The 19,702-nt window shown below is 51.1% G+C and overlaps 1 protein-coding gene across 6 annotated transcripts in view; it reads left to right on the forward strand.

The window, feature by feature from the left end:
• RAPGEF3 (Rap guanine nucleotide exchange factor 3) overlaps window positions 1-19,702 on the forward strand; it is a 65,751-nt gene that overhangs the window by 19,335 nt on the left and 26,714 nt on the right. The window lies entirely within an intron of this gene.

The following is a 19,702-nucleotide window of genomic DNA, read 5'->3' on the forward strand; positions in this document are numbered from 1 at the left end:
CGTGTTTGCTCTCCTCTGCTGATGATCAGTTGGCAAGAACGAACGGGAGAAACGTCTAGTTCTGTCAAACAAGTCGGGCAGCCAGGACAGGGCCTCAAAACAGGACTGTCCTCGCCAACACCGGCTGTATGTCACCTGCTAATCACCCTTTCCTGGCCAGCACCAGCAGGGATGGGCTTCTGTGGGCCCAGGCCCTGACTCTCATTTTTCCCAGTGATGTTCCATCCTCGCTCTGCCCTGAAGAGCTGTCCCTCCCCCAGGCCCTGCCTCCACCACTTCCCACCCTGTTTTGCCCCCGAGGCCACCTGCGCTCCTCTCCCCAAGTGTGGGGCAACCGTATCTCCCTGTCCCAAATACAAGACAGGGAGATATGGGGGGGCGGGGGGGGGGCAACTCCTCCTGGCTCCACCAAGCCCCGGGGAGCTGGGAAGGAGGCGGCAGCTGCCAGCCCTCCCCAAGCCCTGGGGAAATGGCAGCCCCCAGTACTCCCCAGGAGCCCTGAGGAAGTGGCAGAGACACGGCAGCTGCCCACGCTCCCTCTGCTTTCCCGAGCCTCAGGGAAGTGACCTACGTGCTCTCCAGCCAGTAGTTGCTCCTGCGCAGCTGCAGGTGGAAAAGGTCAGCGGGGGAGGGCCCAAATGCGGGACAGTTAGAGAGGTGACCATCCATCCCCTATTTGGTGGGACGGCCCTGTGTTTGGGATGCCAAAAAGGCGTCCTGACTTATTTTTTAAAAGGGACGAATTGTCCTGTATTTGGGCCGTCTCCCAGCAGACCTTTTCCGCCAGTGGCTGCACAGGCGCAACTGCTGGCCAGAGAGCACCTAGGTCACTTCCCTGAGCCTCGGGGAAGCAGGGGGAGCGTGGGCAGCTGCCGTGTCTCTGCCACTTCCTCAGGGCTCCTGGGGAGTGCTGGGGGCTGCTGCCACCTTCCCGGCTGCCCAGGGCTTGGAGAAGCTGCCTCTCCCCCATATGTCCCTGTCCTGTATTTGGGACAGGGCGATACGGTCACCCTAACAATTATCCCCTTTTAAAAAGTAAGTAGGGTTACCTTTTTGGTGTCCCAAATATGGGACGGATGGTCACCTTGCCCAAGTGCCTCCCACCAGCTGTGGCTGGTGGATCCTGAGCACCTATGTTTTTTTTCTGTGAGTGCTTGAGTCTAGCACACCCCCAGGGTTGCTGACTGTGGCAGTGGAAGAAGGCCATGAATGTGAAGATAGCCTTACTCAAGGGGAAAGTGGAGAGCCTGAGTTCCCCTTAGCTGTTCCCTGCCATGTGTTCCCACATGGACCTGCAGTCTGAGCATGGCTGGGGAACTCCCGCATGGCTCAAACTGCCTAGAACAATGGTTCTCAAGCTTTTCGCTGGTGTGGGCCCCCAGTGACCCTCCAAAATCCTTCATGGATCCCCAATCAACCCCCAAACCTTCTGTGGACCCCCATTAAACAAATTCTAGCTGTTATGTACCCTTCGTTCAATGAAAAAGGAAACCACAATATAGATTTTCGGACGGCAGTTGACATTATTGGAAAATATTTAATTTAAAAATAATAATTGATTTTAAATAAATTGCAAGTTACGACTTATTTTCTATCACCATTTTTATTTGTCTTTATTTTTTTCCATGGACCCCCTTGTAATACTCTTGCGTGCAGACCTGAGGTTGGGAACCACTGGCCTAGAAGTTAAAACTATATTGAAGCCCCAGGCACATCAGGTGATCACAGATAACGATTTCTGAATCATCAGGATGATCTGGGCCACGCCCGCTGTTCTTGTAAAGGACTGGCAGATGAGGCTGCTTGGGCTGAGTCAGCAGAACTGAGGTCGTCGCAGCACACATGGGGCTGTGGGATCAGGAACTGCAGCTGCAGCCAGGTGTCTCGATGCACTGGCAGGTAGCGAAGGGTGAAGCTGTGCGTGATGCAGGTTGCAGGGATTTGCATTCAGCAGGGATGGTTGGAGGATGAGCTGGGCTCTGCAGGGGGCAGAGCCTGCTTTTGCAGTGAAATCCCACCACTGTGTTGATTGTTCTGTAGGATATTTCAGTGCAGCTACACAGGCACCATGTCAGATGCTATGTCAGGGAGAGGCAACTTTTACCATGAATTCAGATGCTATGTAGGCTCCTGCAGACTCAAGATTGTGTGCAGATAATCAATTAGAAATCAGCTGACAGGAAGCCTCTGTCTAATTCCTATGGAAAGAAAGAAAGTTACATAAGTATTAGACCCATTCAGCTGTAATCCTAACACGTTCTGTTAGCTTGTGTCAAGTGACTGAAGCCAGGGGTGAGCAGACCTTTTATGTTGGGCCCCACTTTTTGTCCCGGCAATTAGCAGCCTCCCCACCCCCCACCCAACCTGTCAGTCATCCAAACTGACAAACATTTCTGTTATGTTCATATGAAAAAAAACCCTTTTGGCCCATGTAAGAAAATAAGTCCGTAGAATGCAAAACTTTGTTGATTGGTTCATAAATGTGAATCTGTGGCCCCTTTTCATCTCAAGAGATGGTGGTTAGCAGCAGTGGTGAGGATCTATGGGCAGTGTTTGAGTCTGTGGCTTCTCTCATGGCTTATCTGTCCAATATTGGACCTGCTGTGGCTGTGGACTTGCGCTGTGCCAACAACTACTGGGTCAAGCTATGCAGCAGCATCCAGACCAGTGCTGACTCTGGTAATCTCAGGGGAATGTACAAGGGCATCAAGAAGGGATTAGGACCCACCCAGAACAAGATGGCACCTCTGAAATCCAAATCTGATGAAGTCATCACTGACAAAGCCAAACAGATGGAGCGCTGGGTCGAGCACTACTCCGAGCTGTACTCACACAAGTACATTGTGGTTGATTCAGCCCCCAGTGCCGTCGAGCTCCTACCAGTAATGGATGAACTGGATCAGGAACCGACTGTGGACGAACTGAAGAAAGCCTGCAGTAGGAAAGGCCCCAAGCCAGGATGGTATACCACCAGAGGTAATCAAGTGTGCCACGGACACCCTCCTGGAACCCCTACATGAGCTACTGTGCCTGTGCTGGAGAGAGGGTGAGGTTCCACAGGATATGCGCGACACTAACAGTGTAACCTTGTATGAGAACAAAGGAGACAGAAGCGACTGCAACAATTACCGTGGAATCTCCCTCCTGGCTCGCGTCATCCTCGGCAGACTCCAGAAGATTGCTGAGAGGGTGTATCCCAAATCACAATGTGGATTCCGTGCAGGGAGAGCTACCATTGACATGGTCTTCTCTCTGAGGCAGCTGCAGGAGAAATGCAGGGAGCAGAGGAAGCCGCTCTATGGCCATGTCTACACTAGCCCCAAACTTCGAAATGGCCGTGCAAATGGCCATTTCGAAGTTTACTAATGAAGCGCTGAAATGCATATTCGTCTCCTTGAATCTCAGCTTTTGGTCTTCCCCTTGTTCTTGCTCCACATGACAGTTCATGGAAGAAGATTGATTTGGGAAGACATTCGTCACCCATTCTTCTCACATGACCAAGCCATCGTAGTCTTCTGCTGTAGAGGATTGCTATGAGGCTGGGTATGCCACATCTTGATAGGACATCTGCATCTGAAACTTTATCTTGCCAGTTGATATTCATAATTCTGTGGAGGCAACGAAGATGGAAGCCGTTCATTTTTTACTCCTGATTGGAGTAGGTCTCAGATCCATATAGCAAGACACTCAGTGCACATGCCTGATAGATTAGTATCTTTGTTTTCACTGTTAGTTTAGGATTGTTCCATGCTCATTTCATAAGTCTGTCAAAAATAGTAGCTGCCTTCCCAATTTGATGTTCAGTTCTTCATCCACAGACAGGTTTGTGGTGATAGCAGATCCGTGGTGATGGCAGATCCAAGATAATAGAATTGTTGAAACACATCTAATGGGCTGTTATCCAGAATGACATTGGGCTGTTGACTTATACCTTGAGTGAATACAACAGTTTTCTTCACACTTATGTCAAGGGAAAACAACTTGCAGGCTCTGGACAGAGAATCCATCAGTGACTATAGAGTATCTCCATTAAGAGTGACGAGAGCTGCATCATCTGTGAAGAGGAGTTCCCTAATGAGGACTTTCTTGACCTTAGTTTTGGCCTTGAGTTTTGCCAGATTGTAGAGAGAGCCATCTAATCTTTTGTGGAGAAATATATTGCTGTGTGAGTTTTGAAATGCGCAATTTAGTAGAACTGAAAAGAATATGCCAAAGAGGGTAGGGGTGAGAACACACCTTTGTTTGACTCCACTGTTCATTGCATATGGTTCTGATGTAGATCCACCATATTGCACTGCTGCTCTCATGTTTTTGTGAAAGGATGTTGTGAGCTTGAGTAGAGTCAGTGAGCAGCCAATATTGGTTAATACTCTGATCTACTAACTGAGTCAAATGCCTTTAAGTCCAAATGCTATGAATAATGGCTTTCCTTTGTTCTCTGCATTTTTCTTGTAGTTGTCAAAGAGAAAAAGTCATGTCCATTGTTGACCTGCCAGCCCTGAAGCCACATTGTGTTTCTGGATAGACTCAATCTGCAAGTTGTTGCAGGTGTTTGAGAATGACCTGGGCAAATGTTTTTCCTGTGATGCTCAGTAAAGAGGTGCCTCTGTAGTTGTTGCAGTCACCCTTGACGCCTTTGTTTTTATAGAGAGTGGTGATGTTTGCATCCTTCATGTCATGTGGGACATCTCCCAGTCTGCAACATTTTAGGAGTAAGTCGTAGATTAAGGGGATGAGCCCAGTTTTGTTTGCCTTCAGGACTTCAGCTGGGATTCTGTCATTTCCTGGCACTTTTCCATTGGAGAGAGCATCAAGAGCTTGAAAAAGTTTCTCCTCTGTTGGCTCTGCATCTAGTTCTTACATTTCTGGAAGAGTTGGAATGAAGTTGTCAAGTTCAGGTTGTATTGTACACTCGTGGGAATAAAGACTTGAGTAGTGTTCCACCAATCTGGACATCTGCAGCTTTTTGTCTGTGATCACCTGTTCATTTAAATACTTCATTGGGGTGACTTTGGTAATGTTTGGTCGAAGTGCTTTCTTCAATCCATCATACACGGTTATCAGGGTGCCCAAATCAGATGCCTTTTGAATATTAGAATGTTGATTGGCCCAATACTTGTTTGCACACCACCTGGATTCTTTTTGAAGAACAGATATTGCATGTCAAGGCTGATCTCTTGTGCTTTGTGATGGGTTCTTTGTGTTATTCAGATGTGCCTTGTGCTTTTCTTCAAGAAGAGGCCTGAGAATGTCAGCATTTTCATCGATACAGTCTTTGTTAGAGAATTTGTGTGTTCCAAAGGCAGATCTAGCACATTCGTATATTGCACCTCTCAGCATGGACCATGTTTCATTAAGAGTTTGTTGGTCAGGTTTGTGTTCCATTTTGTGAGTGAAATCATCTGTGAAGACAGAGCATTTCAGCCTGGATCCATTTCACAGGTTTTAGCTCTAACATTTTAGGCCTTCTTGAGCTTCTGCAGATGTGATGGGACCAAATTCTGCCAGAATCGGTGTGTGTGTGTGTGTGTGTGTGTGTGTGTGTGTGTTACACAATACGAGCTGATGACGTGGAATTTCCTCTCAGTCATGTTCTCTTCCTCTTGACAGTCAGTGCAGCACAAGGGCTCTTGCAAGGGGCTGGCATGTGGATCTGAGGTCTGGGTTCTGCACTCAGGACTGAGAAGCTGGTTCATTGTGTAGAATTGCTCTGCTGGCTGTCATTGTGCTGTGGTAACTGTGGAGCAGCAGCGGGCTTGTTTTGCTAATGTGGGGAAGCCAGAGGCTGGCATGGGAGTCCAGAATGAGAACTGGGCCCCTGCTTTTCCAGCTTTCTGCCTGCAGGTGTGTAAGTGGGGGAATGATCCTGGCCTGTGCACTACCCCAGTGCAATTGGCCAGCAAATGGACCTGAATCCTTGCTCTCATGCCCTTTCCCCAGAGGCCTTCCTGACCTCAAGGGCTCCCCTTTCAGTCTCCTGTGTGGCAGAGTCCTGGCCTTAAAAACTGTGAAAGCCAGCCTCCCTAGGCAACCCATTCCGTTGCTTCTCCTCCCTCCTGGAGGTGATCTCTTGGCCATGACTCCTCTTGTCCCTCTTCGAGGAAGAACATACCTTTCAAATTGACCATGCAGCTCGGTTGGCTTTGCACCCACTTCATTTCAGCCTCATCCCAGGAGAACAAACTCCCATGCCTTCGTGAGATGACCACATGTGGGAGCTGTCTGCAAACCCTGCTTAGGGAAGAATAGCAGTGAAAACATTTACATTGAGGCAGCACTACCCAGGGGCTTGCCCAGGCCTGGTAAATCAGAGAACTAAGAAAGCCCATTACCATGTTCACTGCTGCTTCTGAAGTTCACCTTACAGCCCCATGGATGTGGGGGTATTGGAGAACTTCATGATGATGAGAGTAAATGAGCTGTAGCATCAGGTGCAGCTGTATGGAAAGGTGCCAGAGATAGTGCTGAGCTCCTTGGGGTGGGGTCACTCTCCCCAGCTCCACTGTATGAGCTGCAGGACCAATGGGCCAGATCCTGCACTGTGGTGCAGTGGCAAGTAGAGCTTTGAATCACCAGTTAAAACTGCCAGCCACTTGTCATCAGAGGAAAGCCAGCAAATCTCCATTGAAGTGTTTGTCTGGGATCTGTGACCAGCAGAAGTGCAGGGCAGAATGAAAAGCATGGAGGGACAGAAGTCTTGATGATATGTACAGCTTGCTGCCCAGGACAGAATCTGGCAGCTGAAACACAATGAGCACCGTGAATATTTCACTCCAGGGCTTGAGATCTAGCTTCCATAGCTGCAATGCTGGTTAGTCTCACATTCAGGGAGCCAGGCAAGTTCACACTCCTGTAGATTGGAGGGGTGCAGAGCATAAGTCCACACTACCGCAGAAGATCAGCCTGCTCAGGGTCGGTCTTCTGGAGTTTGATTTCACACGTCTGGTAGGGACGTGCGAAACTGACCTCTCAGGTCACAGTAGACCCTGCTACACCTCATGAGACTGAGAAGTAGGGGAGGTCGACGGGAGAAATGGGAGTATAGACAGCCATGTTAACTGAGCACAGACACGTCGATTTTAGCTACACAATTGCCGTAGCTAGAATTGTGTACCTGTGGTTGACCTACTTTGCCTAGTATAGACTCAGGCCCATTCTGTTTGTGTGGAAGCCCATGGGCCAAAGCAGGTGTTCAGAGTCATTCAGCTGTAGTGCCAGGCCTACGCTGCTGAGTCTAGGAACTGGCCGAGCCACTTCTTTCTGACACTGGTTTTCCTCTGGGCCAAACCCGCCTCAGCTGATGTAAATAACTGTAGTGAGGACAGTGGTGCCGGGGGGCCTGACGCCAGCTGGGATCGTGTCTGCCGCTTGTCTTTGGGAGGTGAGAATCAGGCCATGTGAAGTGGTTGATTACCCTTCCGTCTCCCCCCCACCCAGGCCCACCCGCTGTGAGTGAAAAGCAGATGAACTCTTGTCCCTGGTTCAGTGGGTGACGTGACCCAGCAGAGGCCAAGAACTGATTGTGCAAGGACTGAGGTCCTTGGGGGGTTGCTGGAGGAGCTTGGGATTGACTCTCCTTTCTCTGCTCTGTCCATGTTGTTCCTCATGCTGGCTCTGCAGGAGGCAGGCTGTGCTGTTCCCAGGGCATGCGTCTTACTGTCCTTTGGGGCCGGTAGAACCAGAGGTGCAGTTGGATGCTTCATGCAGCCAGCGTCAGGCTGACGTGCTATGCCTGGTTTGCTGAGACACGGAGGGTCTGTCTCCAGCAGCCAGGTGTGAGCTCCCAACCTGGGTGACAGACACGCACTAGCTCCACCTGAGCTAGCACACTCTGGCATGGGTGCTGGTTTGTTCTAGCCCCCAATTATGGACCCAGAGAGTCCAGCTCAGATACCTCGCCTGTGCCACCTCCCTGCTGCCATGTTCACCCTGCTATTTCTAGTGCACTAGTGCAAGCAGCGTTAGTGTGTAGCTCTCTGCCCAGGCTGGCAAGCTCCTGCTTATCTGCAATGTGGACACGTGGGGCTTCCCAGCGCAGAGGAGTACTTGCTGGGTTAGTAAATATCATCTCTTCGACCCATGGTACTTCAGCCAGCAGTGCTGGGCAGGGGGCAGGGATGCCAGTAAAGGGAGACATGCCAGGCTGGGGAGTACAAGGAGGCAGGTGCCTAAGCCCTATGGGTGGGAGGGACAAGGGGCTGGCCAGCAGGATCAGAGTCCCTGGATGTCTGGGGGTACCACGGGAGAGGCATGGCACCCACAGCTATGGTCCAGCCCCCTGCACTCACCAGGAGCTATGGGGAAAGCCCCAGCTCACTGCTCCCCCAGTGCATGGCTTGGGGAGGGGTGGGTGGGATGGCCCTGCACTCACCGGTGGGAGGTGGAGTGATGTGGCCAGGAGAACACAGCAAACTGGGGCTGCATTGCTGTGCTTCACCCACTGCTGGCAGTGGATGCAGAAGAGGCTGGACCCCAGCTCCTGGGGGAAGAGGCAGGGTGGGGTCAGAGCAAGGTGGGATCTGGGTCGGAGGGGGATTGTCCCCGCCCTTTCCTGGCTGGGAGTGGCAGAGTCAGGTGCCCCCGATGTCCCTCTTCACCAGTTGTCCCTGCCCCTGCATGAGATTTGCTGGGCTGGGCTGGGCTGGCAGCTCACAGCAGGTGGTCACCACAGTCCGTTCTGACCTCGGCCTCTGTGCAGCTTTACCAACAAGCAGTTACTTCATTACTGCAGCTTTGAGTTTCTTTGCACTATGCACTCCATGGAAGGTCTCGGGTTATTCGTCAGCTTGAGCTGCAACCCTTCTATCCAGTGTAGTCGCAGCTACAGGAGCTTTTAGTATTAAGGGCTCCTCTTAACGATACAGAACAGAGTCAGCTCGAGTCCCCACCCAGAAATCTAGGAAGAGAACTGCACCCTTGTGTGCCACTAAGGCCATGCTAACACTATGGCGCTTTTGCAACAGAACTGAGGCTGCTTAATTAAACCGCTGCTGCACATCCACACTGTGCTCCTGTGTTGGCAGAGTGCATCCATGCTAGCCACTCTTACACTGACAGAGAGCCGTGCACTGAACAAAGACCTCCCCCTTGAGTCGGAGCAGTTCTCTTTTCAAAGACTGAGAGAGGGGCTGTGCTCAGCTAATTTCTCAACCTGTTTTTGGAGCATCCATCGCCCTCGAAGCCCCCTCCTTCACTTGCCTTCGTTGGTCCCTAACCTCTGCTTGGCGAGTGAGATTCAGAGCCGGGGAGCAGGAGGCGGACGCCATTTGGGCCCGTACGCAGGAGTTCCTGGGTTGTGTGGGTTTCTTTGTAAATGTGGACCATCCCCTCCCCTTCCTGGGGCAGGAAGGAATCTTTGTGGGAGGGGGAGCAGGGCAGAGAGCGCCAAGGCTCCAGAGGCCAGGGCTTTGCTGGGGTGGCTCCAACTCGGCTGGGATCAGCACGGCTTCAGGCAGGAGTGTTTGCGTGTGCTCCTTGTGCTACCTGCTGCACACCAGGACGTGGCGTACGGCTGCTGGCAGGCAGGGGCAGTGAGAGTGCAGGAATTATGGTGGTGCCCAGAATGCCCAGAGCCCACCTGCCTAAGGCTCTGAGGGGGAGTTTGAGTGGGGGAGGGGCTGGGGCTGGGGCTTTGCGGGGGTTGGGTGGAGGTGGGGGTCGGGATGTAGCTCTGGGATGCATAGGTGTTCAGTTATGTGGGTCTGTGATGCCCCCATACTAGGAATATTCCTGATCCAGGGCTGGACTCCAGCTAACCTGCCACTCCCTGCCCCCTGTCACCCCCTAGTTCCCCTGCACATTCCCCCTGTGTTCCCCTTGGCTCCACCTGCTGCCCCCCCATCCTCCCCAAGTGTCTTAAAACTGGAGCAGTGCATGGCTCGGAGACACCGCTCCTCTATCTCCCAGGCCACAGAGACATGTGGCAGCATCTGCAGAGAAGCACTGGCAGGAAGCTGTTCTAGTCCTGCTGGGCTGCCTGTAGTGGTAGTGGGGCTCCTTGGGGCATTTCATGTTGTCGAGGGGTGGCAGATGGGGCCAGCAGACCCCCCCGGAGGCGTGTGTGTGGAAGCAGGGGGAGGCGGGGAAGATTGCAGGGGTTGCAATCTTTGATGGCGCCCGGCCCCGGGCCGGGAATATTCCTGGTGCTGGAGCACTGTGGGCCCGTGTGCTGGCAGGAGGAGCCAGACTTTACCCCTGAGATAAGAGACTGGGGGGATTCTGTTTTCTAGGCCTGCAGGGTCCAAGCTGATCACATGGCTAGCTCAGTCGGGGTTACAGCCCCCCAACTCCTCAGCAGCCAGTGACAGGTGCAGGCCAGGCCTCTGGGAGGCCCTTGGGGAGTGGGGGCAGGGATAGTGTCCCTAGGCTCAGGGGGACTCTGGCCCCACCCTGACCTACAGCAAAGAGCTCAGCGGGTGAGTCTGCGCTGGGCTTGCCGACAGACACTTCAGTTTAAAATGGATGTTGGAAAGACTGGTGCAGAGGCAGAGAAGAATCACAGAGGGGTCCTGGCTCCAGCCATGGCTAGCGGTGCTTCTCCCCTCCCTGCTGCAAGTGAGTGTGGTGTGTGTGCGTGCACACGCGTGAGCGAGCCGGACCCTTGCTGTTGGTCTAGATCCCCTGCCGGCTGCTCGCTGGCCTCTCCTGCCTTGGGGTGGGGGATGTCTGTGACCACTCGGGCCTCCGCACCCGATGTCACACCGGGCTGGAAGGGATCTTGAGAGGTCATGTCCAGCCTTCTGCACTGAGGCAAGGCCAAATCCCAACCATTGCTGACCGGCATTTGTTCAACCTGCCCTTAAAAGGCCTGCACACCTTTCCTTGGAAACTTTATGCAGGGGCTCAACACCCCTCCAGGCAGGAAGCTTTGCTGAACATGGAACCTGAATCTTGCTCCCTTCACTCTGAGCTGAGCCCTTCTTGTCAATGCACATCCAGAGTAGCTGATCATTGTCCTCTTTGGAACAGCGCTTAACAGAGGTGACACTGTTATCAGGTCTCCCTCAGTCGTCTTTTCCCAAGACTGAAGAGAGGCGTTGCACCTTTCCCCGGAGCCCAGGTTTTCCAAACCTTTGCTTAGGTATGCATCTTCTAGAACTGGAAGGGACCTTGGGAGGTCATCTAGTCCAGTCTCCTGCTCTCTTGGCAGGATCAAGCTCCATCCTTGACATCTATTTGGCCAAATCTCTGAATGGCCTCCTCAAGGAGTGAACTCTCAACCCTGGGTTTAGCAGGCCAATGCTCTAACCACTGAGCTATCCTTCCCCAAAAAGGAGCAGGAAACAATTTCCAGTGACCAGCATGGGGCTTGAACCTATGACCTTGGTGTTATTAGCATCATGCTCTAAACAGCTGAGCTAGTCAGCCTTGGACTCTTGCCTTTTTCTTCACATCTTTTCTCCTGTGTGGTACTGTAATTAAATGGGAATTATTGTATTTTTATGACTCCTATCGTGGCCTCAGTTTGTCTTGGGTCTGACCAGCCATCCTGTGGGATAGAAAGGCTCTCTGCAGAGGCTCAGACTTGCATGTGAATGGCTCCAAGGTGTCTGAACCTTACGCCCCATATCAACAGAGCTTTGGAAAAGACAATGACAAATCTACTTGGGCTTTGATACCTAGCAACCAGCCATCATGGTGGCCCACCTCTCTGCAGGAAGCCAAGCAGTCTTTGCTGGAGACGAGGACTTGAGAGGAGCCAGGGAGAGTTTAAGGGTTGACAGCTGAGGGCTCCCAGGCACACCTTATCTGGGGCAAAGAAATGTCAGAGGACCAGGACTTTGGGCTTTGTACTGACCAGGATAGACTGTGGTGTATCTATCTTGTGTCTATGCTAACCAAGGACTTGCTGTGCTATGCTCCAGTGACAGCACTGTCTGTCACAGCACAAGCTGGTGAGATGCTGGACCAATTTGTGTAGTGGGTGCGCTGTGAGCCACTGAAGCATGGAAGCCACTTCAAGTGAGGGGATGCTGCAGCAACCCCTCTCTCCTGCTCCCTGGTTCCAGCGCCGACGAATGCTGGTGGAGGAGGTGCACTGCTCCTTAGATTTGTGCAGGTCTGTCCCAGGGGAAGTCACTGAACAAAGTGCATAGGGTGAAGCAGGGGCACTGAGGGACCAGAGGTTCAGCTTCAGGAGGTAGTACAGCTGCCAGGCTTACCCTGGAAGAAGAATGAGACACCCCCCAGGGTGTCTGGCACACTGTTGGCAAGATTGCCCTGACCCAAAAAAGGCTTCTTACCCCCATATTAGCTTTTTTCACCAGGGCATCACATTCAATCTGTGGTTCACTGTAAACTCCAGGTCTCTGTCAGCAGCATTACCCCCTAGCCAGTTATGTCCCATTTTGTAGATGTGCATTTGATTTTTCCTTCCTAAGTGTAATACTTTGGGCTTTTTATTGACTTTCATCCTCTTGATTTCAGTAAAATTTTCCAGTTCATCAAGGTTGTTTTGGCCTCCAAAGTATTGCAATCTTTCCCAGCTTGGTGTCACCTGCACATTTTATAGGGGAGCTCGCCACTCCCTTGTCCAAGTCGTTAATGAAAATACTGACCCTTGCAGGACCCCACTAGATCCACCCTCCCAGTTTGACAGCAAGCCATTGACAACTACTCTTTGAGTCCAGCCAGTCATTGTGTACCCACTGTGGCAAGGCTCCAACTGTGCCACATGGGTCATGCATATCTAGGCAGTTATGGAATGTCTTGGAGGCTTGGTGTAACCCTCCACGCTGCCTTTTATCTTTTTCTAGGGGCCGGGCTCATAGCTTACTGAGCCATCCTCACCCTGGCACAGTCTAAGGATTGGGGTTAAGCCCCTCCCTCATCCTGCCCCTGCTTCCAAATGTATTTTCTCCAGATACCTAAATGGTTCTATCAAGGACTGAACTCCCAACCCTGGGTGTAACAAACCGCTAAGCTATCTCTCTATCCCCAAAATTTCCAGGATCAAATTTTTTGTGGTGTGGGGGGTGATGGGGTGGGGGGTGGGGCGAACCTGGGTACTGTTCCTGGGTTCCAGCTCAGCAACCCTAGGCAGCAGCAACTGACAGAGTTTTTCCCCTGACTCCAATACAACTGCCTTTTCCCTGTGCCACTTCCCCAGATGCTCCCCTAATACCTTCTCCCTGGTGCCTAAGCAAAGCTTTCCTTCTTTAGCACAGACACGCTTTCCTCGGCTCTCCAGCAACACAGTTCCTCCTCTCAGTCCTTCACTCTTCTCCTTCCCTCTCCTTACCTGTGGGGAAGCCTTTTATGCTAACCCAGCAGGCTTTCATTGGCTGCAGGTGCCTGATTGCCTGCTGCTCAGGAAAGCTCATAATTAACAGCAGGTGCCTGTCTTGATTATGTGGCAACCGTCTGTGGCAGTTTATTCAGGAAACAGAAAATCATTCAGCCAGTTCCCCGTTTGTCTGTCCTCCACCAAACTATAGTAGCCAGCTGCCCTTGGTCTATCACACCACCTTGTGGTAATTTCATCTTGACCACATTTCCATGGTTTGCTTAAGTAGGACTGTGTTAAAAGCAGTGCTTTTTTGGTGCTGGTACTTGTAGTGTCATCTCAGCAGTCCTAGCCATGGGGTTGGATGGGCAGGGGTGGGGAGCCAGCTGAGTACTGGCTCCTCTTTATGCACTGGTTAAAAACTCTATAACAAGAAAAAATATTATGAACTGCTCTTCCCTTCTATCCAGTAGTCCAGTAACCCTGTCAAAGAAGGAAATTAAGTAGGTGTGGCATGATTTGCTTTTAACTGATCCATTCCGGATATCCATCCATCCATTCTAATCTAATCTAATCTAATCTGCATCTGTCTGCCCATCAGTGAATGGGTTTTTTCAAGAACTCATCCTAATGATAAGAGCTAGGATCACCAAATCTGGCATGCAGCTTCTTCTTATCATAACTTAAAGCAAGGTCAGGGTGTGATTCTGCTGGGACAATGGGATGTGTGGAATGCAGTAGTTTCAAAATGAAAGGGAGAGGTTTGAGTCCAGGGACAGTAATATGTCTAATTTATCTAAAAAACAATGAGAAGTCCTGGGGCACCTTAGAGACTAAAAGATTTTTGGAGCATAAGCTTTTGTTGGAAAGACCCACTTCATCAGAGGCATCTTTCCCACAAAAGCTTAGGCTCCAAAACTCAGTTAGTCTATAAGGTGGCCCAGGACTTCTCGTTTTGGAGGATACAGAGTAATGCGGCTCCCCATCTGATAACTTATCTAAATTTTCTTTGAAGTGTTCTTTCCCTGGTTTGGCTTGCGTTCCTTCCCACTTGTTAATATTTTATTGCATTAGTATCTGGTCACCATTAATCCTTTTAATGAAGTACAAGACACACTGAACTGTCAGTCTTCTTGGTGCCACCTGTCATTAGCTCCCCTACCCCACTAAGCAGAAAAGTTTCCTTCATTTTTCTCTTGTTCCTAATGTGTTTAAGGAACCTCTTCTTATTCTCTTCTCTGTCCCTTTCTAGATGTAACCCATTTTGTGCCAAAGACTCTCTGATTCGTCCCTGTGCTATTCTTTTGTGTTGCTTCTCAGCAATTCAAACACGTTTCCACTTTTTGTAGGATTCCTTTTTGGTTTTCAGGTAACTAAAAATCTCATGATTCAACCAGGGATCTGGAATAGGGGTGACTAGGGGCAATGGCCCATCACTTTTCATATGTCTTAAGTATTAGCAATGCAGCCTGGAGGGTAGGGGGGATGGGAGAGGAGGGGAGTAAGAAGTGGGCAGAGCATTGGGGAAGAGGCAGCATGGGGGTGGGGTCTTGGGGAAGAGGTGGAGTGTGGGCGGAGCCTTGGCGAAGGGGTGGAGCGAGGGCAGGGCACAGCAGGATGGAGCCATATTGGCTTCTTACTATTTTTTCAGTCTTTCCTTTGTGTAACCCTTCTGTCAAGTGAAGCCAGCAGCAGCCGAGGCTGGGTTCAATATCTAGGGGTCCTTTCCATCCATCCAACACAGAACTGGCTCAAGCCCCTACCCAGGAGCCTGGGAAGTTTACACACCACCACGGGTGTCTCTGAGACGCAAAGTGTCCCTGCTCACAAGCAGAGTATGAATGCAGAAAATAATCTTTGAATAAAAGGGAGGGAAGTAGCTTGGCATTGCTTTGTGAACAGAGCTCATAAACCAAAACCATCAGGAAAAGTCCCACCCTGAGTCGGTTGGACAGTGCCCTTTTCCTCTCAGGTTCCTAAGTCCAGCCTTCACATGGCCATCCCTGTTCTGCGCTGCATGCAGTCGCTGCCTTTGGTCAAGGCAGACCCAAAGTTCAGAGGTGCATCCAGCGAGTTCAGCTCCCACCCTGAGTGGAGGGAGGGAAGGAGGCATCTTATCTTCACTGCTGGTCACTTGCCATATGCTGGCTCGCTGCTCTCTGCTGCCGCCCTGCTGGCCATTTGTCTCACCTCTCTGCTACCACCCTGCTGGCCTCTCATTACACCTCTCCATCGCTGCCCTGCTGACCGTTTGTCATGCCACCAGTTTGCTGGCCACTTGTTCCATCTCTCCACCAACGCACTGCTGTCTCTCAGTCACCAGCAGTTGCCATCTGCTTCTTGGCTGTGACTTCTGCCCATCAATCTGAAATTATTTCAGCTCCCAGTGATCTTAACACTTAGCAAGCAGGGTAGAAGAAATACAACTCCAACACAGTTAGCATAAGAAAAGAGGCTGCTAATGAGGCCTATTTAGTTCTGTTCTTTGAACAGCAGGGGTAAACAGGTCAAACCAATCTAGGGGAGGTAAGCCGTATAGCTTCCTCATCAAAATAACCTCCCTTCCCTGCCCCCTGCTTCGCTTGAGCTTTGAATGTTGAACCCCTGTATTAGCAAAAATCTTTCTAGTACCTGTGAGAGCCCTTTCATTTGGAACAATTTAGAATAGTCCTACTACTTCTCTGTAGTCCCACAAAATTTCAAACAGTGGTAACCATAGCTATTCCTGCATTTAACACAAACATAGGTGGTGGTGTGTCACAAATTGATTACAATATGTAAAATACAGTACCACTCCATCTGCTGAATATCTAACAAATCTAAGCAAAGCAGGTGCAAACTGTAGTTACATACACACACTCAGGGTCCCTCTCCCATTCCAGCTAGCTGTAGTGGAAGCATTCCTTCAGATCCTTGGTGGGTAGAAAGCCAAAATGTATTGTACATCACCCTCATTTCCCTCTCCTTGCTCCTGTGACCCTACTGTAATTTTCCGTGTCCCCGACATATTTTGTTACCACCCTTTCATCTGCAAGAGATGGTCAGAATTGCAGCCTTTTATGTCAATGGTTTGCAATGGCTTATGTGACCGAACAGCCCAGTCCGAGATTTGCCTGATCTTTGGCAGTTGTGGCAAATGTATGTCTCTTGGTTGGTCTCCACCAGCTTCCCACAAGCTCTTTTCTCTTCAAGCTGCAGGAGCCAGCCCGTCATGGACCTTGATATTCTGATCAAGACAATGGTGCCACTTGTTATGATCATTTGCCAAGATTTCCCATTGGCCCGTGAGTTCTTGTAGCAGACCTTCATTGTGGGCTATGAGGGCAGTATTATCAGCTAACAGAAGTTCCCTGGTTTGGTCTTTGACTTAAGTCGGGACAGGTTGAAGAGTCTACCATTCAGTCTTGTGTGGAGATGCACTCCATCTTTCATGTCCTTAAACGTTCAGTTCAGAAGTACTGAGAAGAAGATTCCAAAGAACGTAGAGGCAAGAAATCCTTGCTTCACTCTGCTTTTCATCTCAAAACTGACCAATGCAGACCTGTCAAGCTGAACTGTTGCTCTTTTGTTGTTGTGGAATGAACATATAAGACTTAAAGGATTGATGGTTAAGTCTTCTCAAAGCTACACAGCTGCACAGTTACTTATTTAATCCCTGCACAGATGCTCAGGGCTGTGATGGGCAGCGATTCCTCACTCCCAGTGCAGCTCAGCCCAAGACCTGCTGCAGCTGGAGGAAAGGAACTCTTCCCCCAGCCACAACCCAGCCTGGCCTGGAGGTGCTGCAGACATGGAAGAGGTGCCCAGCCTGGTCTCGACATGCCACCACTGTGAGAGTGTTGCCCCCGCCCCCCAACCCAGGTGCTTCTGCAGGGAGAGAGCGCAAAGGGAAATCCTCTTCCCAGCACAGCCTTTGGGCAGCCTGCACCCCAAATTGCTTATTCCTGGCCCCACCCCAGAGCTCGCACCCCCAGCCAGTGCTCTCAGTCCCTTCCACATCCCAATCCCACCCCCACCACATGAATTTTGTTATATCACCAACATGGAGGTGATGCCTGTCACACATAACGAAATTCATTCCACACATGGGTGGGGAGAATTGGACCACGGGTTGGTGGGCATCCTGTCTTTTTTAGTATTGCAGACAGACCTGCTGACTGTGTCAGATGCTTTAGTTCGGTCTACGAAGGCAATGTACAACGGTCAGTTTTGCTCTCTCTGCTCTTTCACATTGACACAGAGGAAATACTGTGCCCATAGTTGATCTTCCAGCCTGGCATCTGCACTGTGGTTCAGGCAGACAATTCACTAGCTCTTGTAGAGACACTAAGATGACTTTTGTAAAAGCTTGAGTCTGGCGGGGCTCTGCCCCTCTGGACCATCCTACTACCTCATAGGGCCCAGGAGCATGCTCTCTTGTTCCCGTAGGGTCCGGCTCCCCACGCAGGTTTTATTAGACTGATGGCCTAAGTCGCTTGTGAGCAGTGCAGACAGGCCTGGAGGAGGCTGCACTTCCAGAGCACATCAGTGAAGCATTCGCCCTACAGAGGGTGACATTTCCCAGCCAAACTAATGCCCAGAGCCATAGGATGTTGATGGAGCAATCTCACTCACGGTCCATACAGCACGCAGCATGGTAGAGCATGGATTTCACTGGGTTCTCTAGACACCACCATAAGACCCATACACAGTACCAGGTAACATTGCTCCTGCTCATGCATGGTTGTTCCCTGCACCCAATCTCTGTCTCTGCTGACTTGCCTTGGATTGATCTGCACAGCAGGGAAGGACGCCTTCTAGTCCATTTCACTTGACAAATAGACCTGAGCACTTGGGCTGGTACAATTAAAGAGCCAGGGAACCGGCCAAGGACCAGGCAGAGGGTTGGGATGGGTGCTGAGTCAGCTGACTGCCTGGGATTAGGAGAATTCCCTCCCTGGGAAAGTTGTTGTATAGTCGGGAGTTTGGTGCTTGAGACGACCATGAGATTTTGGCTCCTTTCCTGGTTCTAGCTGCTAAATTTCTTTAGTCCCCCCACAACAAAACACACCCAGGGCAGGGCTTCTGGGACATTTGCCCTCAAGATGTTTTCTAGTGGAAAAGTGGGTGTTTGAACAAGAATTTGTGTGGAAAGCGTCTGCTGTGGAAAAGCCGAGAGGCTGAGCGCATTGCAGGTCGGGTGAAGGTGCATATGGGCAGTCTGACCCAGAAGGAGGTGGGGGAGATTCTGAGGCTTGCCTTGCGCAGGTCACACTACCTGATCATGTTGGTCCCTTCTGGTCTCTGTCTGTGAGATATCAGCCTTCAGCATGCATTAAGTGTGAGAGAAGCCTGCATGCTCAAATGCCCATGGAACGTGCATGTGAAAGGCACCGCTCAAGCTGGAACCCAGAAAATTGCCCAGGTGTAGGCAGTGGGGGATCAGAGGAGACAGCGTCGGGGAAGGTCTGGCAGGCCCATGGAGAGCAAAGCAGGACTGGGCTGCGGGCACACACACCTCTTGCTCAGGGTGCCAGGCTCTGTTTCAATTGCTTCTTGTGCAGCTGGGACCCTTCTAGAGCTGAATGAGCTGGGCCTGGGAGCAGAGATGCTGAGTGTTCCCTCGAGGCCTTGTCTAGAGAGAATTGCTGGCCCTTCCCATGCTTAGCCACAGGAGGACTTCCTTGCAGGTCTGGAGGCTGCCATCACTAAGGGGACAGAGCAGCTGTTTCTGCCCTAGAATCATAGTATCATAGAATCCTAGGGCTGGGAAGGACATCAGGAGGTCATCTGGTCCAGCCCCCTGCCCAAAGCAGGATTAACTCCATATAAATCATCCCAGCCGGGACTATGTCAAGCCAGGATTTAACTGGCCTATGATCCCACCTGCCCGCCCCAAGGCGCGTAGTCCTGCCCCCAGGGTGAAGGAGCCGGCTGGGCAATATGAGGAGGTCGGGCTCATTACCACCAAGTACTTGTATGTAGGTGGGGAAAACTCCACATGAGCTGTTTACATCATTGCTACCAGTAGCTGCGCAGTAAGCAAAGGAGCAGATCCACTAAGCTGTTACCGGTAGCGAGGAGCTGGTTTTAAGGGGCCTGATATTCAGCTGTCCATGGTTTGCTCTTGTTCCAGTGCATTTCTCGCCAGGCAGTTTTACATTGCAGATCGTCCCTTCTGCACTCAGCACACATGTAGCGGCTGCTGGGGAGAGAAATGGCAGGTGTATGAGTGAACAACAGCTTGGGCACAGCCTAGCTTGGCACACAGTGGGACTTCCATGGGCTGGCAGCATGCAGGCCTGCCTCCCCCCATGTAAACCAGGAGTCATCCTGCAAAGGCCCATGGCAGAGCTCTGCCCTTCACAACAAGTGGCCGCAGGCTGTGCTGACCCCTCCCAGCTCCTTTAGCCAGGGGCTCCCCATGCACGCAGAGGTCATGGCTGCGGAGAGGCCGCTGGTTGCCCCGATCTGAGGAATGTCTCTCTCCCATTGCTT

Source organism: Carettochelys insculpta, chromosome 29 (genome assembly GCF_033958435.1).
Source record: "Carettochelys insculpta isolate YL-2023 chromosome 29, ASM3395843v1, whole genome shotgun sequence".
Classification (NCBI taxonomy): domain Eukaryota; kingdom Metazoa; phylum Chordata; order Testudines; family Carettochelyidae; genus Carettochelys; species Carettochelys insculpta.